A 13469-nucleotide genomic window follows, 5' to 3' on the forward strand; every position below is an offset into this window, starting at 1 on the left:
TGTCTTCAATCGTTTGAATTGTCCTTTCACTTTGGCCGTCAGTTTGCGGATGATAAGCTGTACTCATATTCAACTTCGTTCCTAGACATTCTTGGAATTGTCTCCAAAATATTGAATTGAAACGAGGATCTCGATCCGATACAATTGATACTGGTACTCCATGACGCATCACAATTTCTTTGAGATACATGTGCACTAATTTGTCGAGCGAAAATCTTTCATTAATTGGTAGAAAATGTGCCGACTTCGTAAGTCTGTCAATGATTACCCATATCGCATCATGATTTGCCCTAGTCCTCGGTAGTCCTACCACAAAATCCATCGCTAGATGTTCCCATTTCCATTCTGGAATGTCTAATGGTTGCAATAACCCACTCGGACGTTGGTGTTCTGCTTTAACTCGCTGGCATGTGTAGCATTTACTCACCCATTCTGCTATCTCCTTCTTCATATTCGGCCACCAAAAGTTTTCCTTCAAATCGCGATACATTTTCGTGCTTCCTGGATGAATGGAATACTTCGAATTGTGTGCATCTCGCATAATTTCTTCTTTTAATTCTGCCACGTTAGGGATCCAGATTCTTGACGCAAAACGTAAAATTCCTTCATTATCTTTCTGAGTTGTAATCTCTTCTCCTGTTAAGTTGTCGTCTTGACTCATCACTTCTTCTTGACAACGGCGAATCTTTTCCAGCAATTCTGGTTGGAAAGTCATAGCGTAGATAGTTTCTGCAGATTCATTGGGAATACGAATTTCGATTTCCAATTTGTCGAATTCCTTGGCCAATTCTTCGCATGAAGTTAACCGATTCAATCTTTCTTTTCTGCTTAGCGCATCTACTACAACATTTGTTTTTCCTGGATGATAACTGATTGTAACATCGTAATCTTTAATCAATTCCAGCCATCGACGTTGTCGCATGTTTAGTTCCTTTTGCGTGAAGATATACTTCAGACTTTTATGATCCGTGTAGATTTCACATTTTTCACCGTACAGATAATGTCTCCACAGCTTCAACGCAAATACAATTGCTGCCAATTCCAGATCATGCGTAGGATATTTCTGCTCATGAGGTTTAAGTTGTCTCGACGCATATGCAATGACGTTACCATGTTGCATCAACACACATCCTATACCACGATATGAAGCGTCACTGTAAATAACAAAATTTCCTTGCTCGTCTGGCAGTACTAATACTGGTGCCGTCACCAACCGATTCTTCAACTCTTGAAAACTTTCTTCACACTTACTATTCCATTCGAACTTTTCACTTTGTCGAGTTAACTTGGTCAGCGGTGTTGCTATTTTCGCAAAATCTTTAACAAATCTTCGATAATATCCTGCCAAACCTAAGAAACTTCGAACCTCTGTCGGCGTCTTTGGTCTTTCCCAATTCAACACAGCTTCAATCTTTGCTGGATCAACTTGAATGCCTTCTCTGCTGATGATGTGCCCTAGAAACTGCACTTCTTTCAACCAAAATTCGCATTTGGAAAATTTTGCATAAAGCTGCTCCTTCCGTAATATCTCCAATGTCATTCTTAAATGCGCTGCATGCTCTTCTTCCGTCTTTGAATAGATCAAGATGTCATCAATAAATATAATGATAAACTTATCCAAATACTTCTTGAATATTCGATTCATCAAATCCATAAACGCTGCAGGTGCATTCGTCAATCCAAAAGCCATTACAAGAAATTCATAGTGTCCGTACCTTGTTCTAAACGCTGTCTTTGGAATATCTTCGGCCTTGATCTTTAACTGATGATAGCCTGATCGTAAGTCGATTTTCGAAAACCATGCTGCTCCTTTTAGTTGATCAAATAAATCATCAATGCGAGGTAAAGGATATTTATTCTTGATAGTTAACTTGTTCAGCTCACGATAATCAATACACAGTCGCATACTACCATCCTTCTTTTTCACGAACAATACTGGCGCACCCCATGGGGATACACTTGGCCTTATAATTCCTTTGTCAAGAAGTTCTTGCAACTGCTTTGCTAATTCCCTCATTTCAACAGGTGCCATTCGATATGGAGTTTTCGAAATTGGTTCAGTCCCTGGCGTCAAGTCAATAGTGAACTCGATTTCTCGATCTGGTGGAAGTCCTGGTAATTCGTCCGGAAAAACATCAAGAAATTCACAAACTACAGGAATATCTTCAATCTTCAAATTTCCCTTTTCAACATCCCGTACATAGGCTAAATAAGCTTGACATCCTTGACGTAGCAATCTTCTCGTCTGCATTATTGATAGGAATTTCTGCTTTTGCTTCTCACCTTTAAATATTACCGTTTCATTTTCTTCAGTTTGCAATTTCACTCTCTTATTCGCACAGTCAATTTGAGCATTATTACTAGACAGCCAATCCATTCCTAAAATAATATCAAACTCCCCTAACCTAAAAGGTATCAAATCAACTGAAAAATGACATCTCCCTATCTCAATATCACAGCTCGGACATACTCGATCTACTGCAACCTGATCATTATTCGCTAATTTTATGACTAACACTTCATCCAACCACTGAATCTCACAATCTATCTTAGAGATAAAAGCTTCAGAAATAAAAGATCTAGTAGCTCCTGAATCAATCAATACCAAAGCATTTACGGAATTTACAGGGAGTGTACCTGCAACCACATTCGGACTCTGTACCGCTTCCTTCATTGACATGTTGAAAGTCCTTGCTCTGGGCTGATTTTGTTGTGGTAGTGGAGGTGGAGGTAATGCTAAAATTCTTGGAATACTGGCAGCCATTGCAATTCCTCTGCAGTCTTTGGCGATATGTCCTTTTCTCCCACATTGGAAACAAGTAACTTCTGCCTTTCCCATTGGACATTCTCCAGAATAGTGTCCCATTTGCTTGCACTTGAAACACGTAACATTTAGCTTGTTGTAAACTCCTGTATGCTTTCTACCACACGTTCTGCAATCAGGTATAAGCGGTCGGATAAGTCTCTGCTAAATTGGGGCTGGAAGTCGATTTCCCATCCTCTGATTGTTCTGCTCTGGCCTTTTGAAATTTACTTTTCCCCGAGCTTGAAATCCCGGCCTTTTGTTGAAACGATTCTGAAAATTTCCTGGTCCTTTCTCTTTCTGAGCTGCTTCGCTTTCTCCTTCAATAATCATAGCCTTCTGAACAATAGCCATATAAGTTGTCAATTCAAACACAGCTACCCTGCTACGAATCCATGGTTTCAGTCCTTGCTGAAATCTCTTGGCCCGCTTCTCGTCCGTATCCACCTGCTCTGGAACAAACCTTGTCAATTCAGTAAACTTAGTCTCATAATCCGCAACCGATAAGTTGTCTTGTTTCAGCTCCAGGAACTTGATCTCCATCTGGTTCTTCATAAAACGAGGAAAATATTTCTCCAAGAAAAGATCAGTGAATCTGTTCCAGGTCACCACACCTTCTTCCAAAGCTTTCTTTGATTCCCACCAGTAATTAGCTTCGCCTTTTAGAAAATAGCTAGCAAAATCTGTCTTCTGCTCTTCCTCAACCTTTACCAACGAAAAAGCCTTTTCCATCTCTTTCAGCCAAGCTCTCGCTTTTGTAGGATCTGTGGAACCCATAAATTCCGGTGGCTTCACCGACTGAAATTGCTTGAAAGTAGTCATAGGTGCTGCTGGTGGTATTTGATGTCCTGGATGAGCGGCTTGCTGTAACATCTGTTGCTGGAACTGCTGTTGCTGCTGCTGCATTTGTTGTTGCATCATCAACATTTACTGTTGCATGAGATTAAACATCTGATCCATCTGTTTATTATTGTTTTGGCCCTCGGTGTTTCCATTCGATGAGTCGGGCTGCGCTTTTCTCTTAGGTGCCATTTTTCTGGTAAATAAATAATGGATCTTATTTAATAACAGTATATTAAACATATATTAAAACAGTCGATTCGAGAAAATAAAATAACTTATTAAATAACTGAATAGATAAAACAGTATGATATGTTTTAATTTTTTTTTTTTTTTTTTTTTACAACATGATCGTGAATAAAACTACATTTGTAAATATGCAATGGTACTGAAATAAATGTAAATGCTTAAATGACTGGAAATAAAATAAAGAAAACGTGCAAAAGATTATCTCATATATATATATATATATATATATATATATATATATATATAGGTAGAACACCAGCTACAGGTGTCAGTGCTTGATACAAAAACCTATGATATAACAGTCGTACTGCTACTACTATCAGTCAGAGTCAGTAGCTACACTCATACAATACTATACTGCCTCTATCTACAAAATATACATAATACAACACTCATCGATCTGCTAATCTCAAAATCCTGGTGGTACGTGGCTCAACTCCTCCTGCACTGCCTCTAGCACTGCCTCGGTAAGTCCCAATGCTCTGCGATATGCTGTCTCCGCACTAAGATCCTGCTGTCTCAAATCAGTAAGCTGCTGCAAACTAACCCGGTGAATATGATGTAGTCTCTCTCTCAGTATATAATCCGGTCGTAATGCTCTGACAGGACCATCCGTCTGTGTCTCATACAACCCAAGGATCTCCCTACACTGGTTCTGCCATCTAATCCTCTCCTCCCTCTCTGCCTGAAAGCGCTGGTAAGTCACGGTATGATGCTCATGAAGATCAGTGCTGGAACCTCGAGAAGGTAATGGTCCATCCACCACGATCTCATCCATAAACTCTGGCTGAGGAAACTGATAAACTCCTGGAATAGGTGCATAAATAGCTAATGGGGCAGGAAATAAGACAGGCTGCTCCATAGGCGCATACACGGGCGGCTCTGCCTCTGGCTCCATCGGTGGCATCTCTGGAATCTCGACTGGTGGCATATGAATCTGAGGCTCTACATCCTCCCACTGCGGAAGATCAACCATATCAGGAATATCAAACATCGGAAACTCTAATGGTGGAATATCTGGTATTTCTGGCTCAACGTATGGAAAATAATCTGCAAAACCTAGTACCTCCGGGGGAAGTGGTATCTCTGGTGCTGGCTCAGGTGGCAATGGAGGTAAGATCTGCTCTGACACTGGGGCTACTACCGGTGCATCCACTGGATCTGTCTCGGTCCTCTCCGTAGATGATGATAAAGAAGCCATCTAATATACATAAAAATAATAACACAAAAACAATCAAATCACAATTCTATAACTCATAACTTCTAATCACATAGACAAACAGTCCTAACACTCTTACTCTCATCCTATCTTATTTTCCTATCTTATCTTAACCCTAACATTCTTGTTTTCCAAAGGTCAATCCTAAGCTCTGATACCAACTATAACACCCTCCAAATCCGGGGTATAGATTTGGGGCATTATTAACAACAATTACCAACTATACCTGCACAAGCGGAATATAAATATAATAATTACCCCGAACTATCACTACTCGGGATCTTTTAAGGTTTGAGTTTGGAAACAAGAATCATGCACTACACTTTATTACAAACCCAACTAAATAAAACCTGTCTCAAGAACTCTCTTTATTACAAAACTTTATTCTATCTACAGTTTCACTACGCAATCTTTTATTCAAACTACACAAAACTTTTATTCAACCCAACATTACTACTTATCCTGCTACACCTGATCTGGCAATTCAAAGCTCTCTTCGGGAATAGGAAGGAACACTCTTGGTATAAGAGGGTCCCGCTGCTTGACTCGCTTCTTGACTATGCGGGTCCTGATGGGTTTCATTCTCTACCTTAACTGTAAAACAATAGGAGTAACAATAAAAAGGGATGAGCTAAAATTGCTCAACAAGCCTGCAAAAATATATATATATAGTATAGAGAACGAGAAATGAGAGAAACAATAAGCTGCTGGTTGTAACAACCATCTGTATCTGCATCGAATAGTAATTTGCCAATGATGGCGAGTGCCAAATGAACAAGACTGGAAACAAGAACCAACATATGCACTATAACCTGCTGATCAGTCAGAATATAGTGCGGATCTATACCCAACTGCATAGACCCAACCAACATTAAGAGTACTCAGGCAACTATGGCCTATTAAATAATGGTCTGGGTAAAACCCAGCCCGTAAAGTAACCATCCAGTCCAAGGCTTAGCATCCGGAATAATCGGAATGCTATTGATATATCCCAACACCAGGATATACCAGACTATATGTAACAAGGGTAAAGGAATTGAAATATGAACAGGGAATTCAATAAATTGGGTAAATCAAGAATTGAAATGAAATGGAACAAGTGATAATAAATGGGTAACAATGTATATGAACAATGATTATCAAAGAGAATCGATACGATAGAAAGGAAATATAAATCACTATTCTGAATTTAGAATAGGGGAAAAACTTGCCTTGCGCGTACTTAACCTGGTTTAACTCACTGCCTTCTGACCCTAGCTTGCTCTGCCTTGCTAACACTGAACAAATTATGGAAAGATAGGTGTTTAGATAATTTACTACATACGTGTATCTTGAATTGATATCACGCAACCTTATCAGTCTACCCATGCGTTTCTATCTGACTCGCATATATATATACATACATTTATACAGCACATCTATTCACATAATCACATAAAGCACGTAGCACATAAAGCACATAATTAATTTCTAGCTTTATAATTATTTTTAGAATCAATTCTGGGCTTATACCTACATTACTAGTCGTATCTGATTTTATTATAATTTTTCGGGATTTATTCGGCTCAATTATATCCCTACTAGGACCTACGAACTATTAATTATCACCAAACCACTCTTTTTCAGAAGAAATTATAACTTACAACCATTTTTATTGGATTCGTCTCATTTTTCTGAGTCTAGAGGTCTTCGTTTCACTCAAATCGGACTAACGGTTGAATTATTATGAATTAAACAAGATTTAATTAATTAATAATTAATTATAAATAATTAATTATAATTAAACAATCCTTAATTATATTTTTAAGTAATTAATTAATAATTATTATATTTTAAAATAATTAATCCCTAATTATTAGGAATTATTATTATTTATTACAAATTATTATTACTTATTCGATCAACTCGATTATTTACAAATAATCAATCAACTTAATTAACCGATACGCTATTTATCGAATAACTAAGAATTACTCGAATTATAAATCACTTAACGATTAATCACTCGTATAACTACGAGCTACTCGCAATTCTCGCATAATTATCGAACTATTATATTATTATTGAAACTCATACGATTCGCTAATCAATTAGTTACCGATATTTAATTATACGCTATAAATAATTACCGCAATATTATTCGAATAACTATCGCTCGAATACTAATTCTAATTATCGAATTACTATTCGCATTATTAACTAATTATTAGATTATTAATCATATCACTTAATTATTTCTAATTCTTATTTATTAATTAATTACCTAATTATTAATTAATAACCCAATTATTAATTAATTAGATAATTAATAAATAATTAGATAAATAATTAAATAATTAATTAAATAATTAAATTCGAATTTATAATTTAATAAAATAATTTAAAAAATTATAAATACTATTTTTCAGAATATAAAACTAATTTTTAATTAATTATTAGAATTAATAAAATGATTTTCTGATTTATAAAATATAAATTAAATAATAGAAAATCCAGAAACAAAAATCTGGAAATGGTTTCAGGGTTGAGGGGATCAAACCCGGGTCGTTTCCGGGTTGCAAACCGGGTCGACTCGGGTCGTTAAGAACAGGCCTGCAACCCAGAACCCGACGCCGGCGGGGATTTTTCCGGCGAGCCAATCCACGACGAAACTCCGTTTTTCAGGCACGATTCTTCTGGGGTTTCAATCTACAACGCCCCCAGCACCTTCCTCCTCCTTCCCTCGTCCTCCTCTCGTCGAAACGCGGCCGGAAAAGCAAAGAACACGGCGGCGGCGTCTAAACTCCGGCGAGCACGAAACCGAAGCCAACGAACGCGAAACCGGTGCCGTTCGATTGCTAAAACGACGATCTACACAACTACAACATCAAAATCTTCTAACAACTAACCAAAATCAAAACCCGAATTTGAGAAATAAACCCGAAAATAACAAAATTAAATTCAAGTAATCCAACAACAAAATCATGTACATAATCAGAAACTACGATTCTTGGGCTTCAATTTGACTACTTACATGAACGATTTGGACTCCGGAATCACCTTCAAAATCAACTTTGATTATGCTGCTCTGTTCTTCACCAAACCCTAATCCCCCTTTTTCTTTTTATTTTTTTCTGATTTTTAATAGTAATTAACTGAATAATTAATTATAAATCTGGTATTTATATTTATGAAAATAATACCCCTAAATAAAATTAAGGGTCTAATTACACTCCTAATAAAAATATTTGGCCCCAATTTTTATAATTTTTGGGTATTAATATTGAATTTTTAAATATCCAATAAATACAAAATAAATGCTAAAAACTCCCAAAAATTATGAATATTACAAAAATGCAAAGAAAAATGATATATGATAATTTCATGATCATATAAAAATAAAAATGTGATTTTTGTGGGGTTTTTGGTACCCGAAGGGGTCCGGAAAAAGTCGTTTTTCGCGAAGAAGGTCAATTGGTAAAACGTCTAGGGGTTCAGAATAGCGATACGGTATAGGGCATTTTTGGCAAAATAGGGCCAATGATTTTGTTTGAAATACGGGCTTTTAGAACATAGTTTTGAGCTGTACAGGTTTTGATATAATATATATAACTGACGATAGAACGCTCAATAAATATCCAAAACACGTTTGGATCAAAACAACCAACACATAACACATAGCAGTTAGGGTTCAACGACTTAACACATTTAATCACATAATAATACACATAATTTATTATTATTATAATATAATACAAGCGTAATTCCTCGGTCGTTACAGCTATGATTCCCTAACTTGTGTACCTTGTGATCATTTGATCAAGGTCCCTAGAATTGAACTTTGCTTATCCTTGACTCATTCCCTTATCTTTGAATTCTTGAAATTGAACTTAAGAATGAGTTTCGACTTGAAAGCATCTGAATGATTTCATATTCTTGTTAATGATAAAATGAATTAAATAAAACCTTTCTTTTCCAACACAAGGTTCTCCAAACAAATTCCTGATGGATTGGATTGAGACGTAAGAGACTAGTGGGACTAGTCCAATCATATAAAGAGGCTAGCGGGGCTAGTCCAGTTTAAGGCTGAAATTATGTCATAGGTTCCTTAAAGACCGGATGGAGGTCGGTACAGGCTGATCACCCGTATTATTATGAATTGAAAGTTAAAGTAGTCCAATCAAGGGTTCCATAATTATTGAAATTTTATTCAGTGAATGATTCTTTGAAAATGAAATGGTATATAATGTTTTGAAAAGAGTTGATTGTGATATTGATTAGCTTACATCTTGTGAACCCTGATTTTGATTCTGTTATCAATCGTATAATTGATTCCCAATGATGAAAAGATTCTCGCTTTCCATTTGAAAGATCATGTGTGATTCTGTTAATGATTTGTGATTAATGTCGGTTTTCACCCTATCTTGAGCCTTTTTCCTGAAAACCCAAAGCTTTTCTTCATAACCCTTTCATAGCCCAAAAGACAGGTTTCTGCCACCTAGAGATGTTAAAGTAGAATGCCCTGAAAATAGTAATGGTATACTATGGATTTTGTATCGTAGGACTATTTTATAGTTACTTGTTGAGTTTTATACTCACATATTTTATTTTGATCAAACCATGGCAGTTAAGTAAGAGGATGGACAGGCTTAGGCGCACTGCTCGTAAGAGCGTACCTGGTGGTCCCTACTGTGTTGAGGGCTTCCAGATGCCAGAGTAGGTAGTACAGGTTTTGAGTAAGCAAGCGCTTAGCCGAAAGGTTGTTAAGATACAATGGGTTATCTGTCGATTCCAAGTCGGGATCGACTATGTAAATTTGGTTTTATTTTGGGTTGTAAATAATATTTTATGGTTGGTAGTTGAAATCTTGTCTCATACTTTATCCTGTTTGATCCTGTTAGTAGCTAATCGGGGTTTATGCTTATTTAATTCTTAGTTTAAAAGTGTGTGGGTCCTCATTTCCTAACCCCGAAATTTAGGGCGTCACAGTATTCCTAATCCCATCACTGACTTATATTTCTAATAAGTACAATACTTTATAATTTTCAATATTCGACCGACTCGAAATAAGTATCAATCCTTGGTCGAACCAGACGACCAAAGTGGTCTTCTAGAATTGACTTTACCGAATGTTACTATTACGCGACTCGCATTCTAACATTTTTAATAAATTGTAAAATTAATATTTTAATATAAAATTACCTCGAGGAGCTTCTTGAGTGATTTTAATATTTATCATAAAAGTTTCATTTTGATAAAATGAATTTAATTAGGTGAAAAGAATTTCAAAAGTTCGGTCAACTACGGAGTTTTACTATTCAAACCGCTTTCACTAAAATGTTGATATCTCTCAAACCATTAACTCAATTGATTCACCATTTTCATGTGTGCAATCTAGACAAAATTTAGAAGACATCATTTGAAAATGGTTTTCTGGTAACGGGGTGAAAATCCCAAAGTGGCAGTTTTCTAACAGTGGGTTGCGTTGGGTGTTTTTACTTCGCGCGACCTCGACTCTGACATATTTATAAAATTAAAAAATTAATATTTTTACTTAAAATTTTTATGTAATTTAATAAACTCTATTTCTTACTCTCTGTAAAATTTTATGATTTTTAAATATTTTTAAGTCGATCATTTCTATTTACAAATTTCATAATTTGTAGCAGTTTTTGTCGCATAAATCACTTTTACTAAAACGGTCATAACTTTTTATCCGTAAATTGAAATCAAGCGATTCAAGTGCCTAAATGATCCTCATAATATTTTCTATCATAATCAAGTCTTATTATTCAATAATCTACAGTTTATAAATTTTGTATTTCTGCAGAAACTTATAGTTACGTTTTGTTCATTTTAACGACGTTACGATTACGATTCGAGTTTCGTTTACGTTCTAAATCATCAACCAACTATCAACAATCACCATAAAATCATCTCAACACTAAATACTCTCAAGAACATTATGTTCTTAAGGCAACAATCATCAAGCTTAATACTAACTAACTAAACATCAAGAAAATAACAAATCAAGTACCAAAACTAGGTTTACAACTAAGATCCTAAAGTTTCTTGAAACTTAAAAATTAAACAAAGTTTGGACGAATGTTTATACCTTCCTTGAAGCTTTTTCATACTTAATGAAGTCCTAAGATCTTTGATGAAGCCTTGGTCTAGCTTTAGGAGCCTTAAACTTCCATGAAAAAACAATAAAACAAGTTAGTGATTTTCGGAGTTACTATTCACCCTCAATTTCAAATATTTTTATAAATAGAAAACTTCATGGATGGGCTTGAAATTTGGTGTGTGCCTTATCCATGATATGAAAGAGGTTAGGTAAAAATTTGGTGATTTTTGAAAGAGTAGAACATGAGATTTGAATTTTTTTCCATTGTGTTTTTGAAAATCAGCATTGTATTTTTGGAGAGAGAGAGAATTGCTTGGCTTGATTCTTGGAAATGTGGTGGAAATAGATTTCTTGTGAATATAGAAAGGGTGTAGGACAAGATGCATCATATTTTCAAAGGCTAGGATTAGCTAGGTGTCTCATTTGTCAAAGCTTGCATGATAAGCTCTTTGAATTTATGTTTATTGAAATTTGTTATTTATTTCTTTATTTTTGTAACTAGCTTCCTAATTTATTAGTTGTTGGATAAATTTATAAATACTTAACTTTCCTAGGTTATCACATGATCCCTTGCCATCCTACATTATCTCGCATTCGTTCACATACGTTTAAATCAATTCCCGTAAATGCTACGTCGAATAATTCCGCTTATCGTAAATCATTACCATTTCCAGTGCTCTTGCATACACTCATTTAGTACGTATAACCACAATATGAACTCGGAAATTAAATTAAATACTCGTATATGGTGTGGTGGCAAAAAATTTTATTAATCCGCAAGCTTACTATTTATAAGGATCTTTTACCGATGTTAAAAATTTGGGTTTTTATAAGTTGTATCTTAAGTACTCTCAAGTTCTAAGTTGTAGCATATACTTGTAAGCAGTTGTGTGCATTTTGCATCACAAAGATTTCTTCAATATATACATCTCTGATGGAAAGATAAATCCACCAGAAAGTTTTTAAACTTGTGTTTATTTACATTATGTTAGTTGAATACTTTTAGAGTCTTATTTTGTATTCTTGCATATTCATAAACACAGTTGCATATTTTCGAAAGAGTTTTTCAGAAAAGTAAACATGAATCAGAACTCCATTCAACCCCCTTCTATAATTATGTTGTTGTATTGTTAGGGAATAACAATCTCTGAATATTAAAACTTCTAGATTATCAAGGTTCAGAATTCAAAATCTTGACAGTTACTCACTTAAGGAATGGCTCAAACTGGTTGAAGTTCTAAGAGAAACTGAAATAATTGAAAAACTTGAGTGCCTCTTTAGGATCATGGATTTGATTAGAGAACAGCCATGATATGAGAAATTTAGGTGACTTTGTAAATTCTTATTCTCAATGTAACTACAAAAATGTATAAAATTTGTACTTTGTTAATTCACTAGTTTTAACTTAAATTTTAGCTTGGGGTTAGTCTTGTTATCAGGCAAGAATTTGTGACAAGTAATCTTTTCACAAATTAGGGGAGATTTTTTTTGCAACACATGCTTGTACATAACAAGACTAAGTCACTTTGACAACCCTAAGGATAAATTGTATAATAATCCCATTGTATTCTGTATTTTTATTTCCTAAGTCTATAAAAATTTAAAGTAGATTAGACTGGCAGATTTTTCTATGAACAACCATCAAGCTAGGGAATAAACTCTGGAAGAAGATCGATCCTGATCATGCCTCAGAGAGAAGTGTAGAAGCTTGGAGTTGAATAATGTTGTTCTAGGAAAAATGTTCTAAGTCATATATCGACATGTTACAGATCAAGGAATATAGAGATGTATGTCGAGAAATCAAAAATGGCTTGTAGCGAAGTCTCAAGAGATATCTACAAGTCAATCTGTATGTGGAGATATTGACAAGTCAAAAAGTCCATATCAAGAACTACAGGTAACGATAAGTCAAAAGCTTTTGTGCAGAACTAAAGACATCGACAAGTCATTTTACTTGTAGAGAACTTTAGATATCGATAAGTCAAAAGCTTATGTAGAGAACTAGAGATATCGACAAGTCATTCTACTTTTAGAGAACTGGAGACCTCGACAAGTTATTGTTAGGTCACACATACTGTAGAAGGGGGTTGAATACAATGTATACTACAATCAAATCGAATTAAGAAAATAAGTATGAAATACAGAATAATCTTATTAATAAAACAGTATTGCAATGAAACCGTTCTCTCTTAGTGATGAAAAAATATCACGAGAGCTGCTAGGGTTACAATGAATAATATTCTCGATTAAGA

The sequence above is a fragment of the Apium graveolens genome, chromosome 4 (genome assembly GCF_009905375.1).
Source record: "Apium graveolens cultivar Ventura chromosome 4, ASM990537v1, whole genome shotgun sequence".
In the NCBI taxonomy this organism is placed as follows: Eukaryota; Viridiplantae; Streptophyta; class Magnoliopsida; order Apiales; family Apiaceae; genus Apium; species Apium graveolens.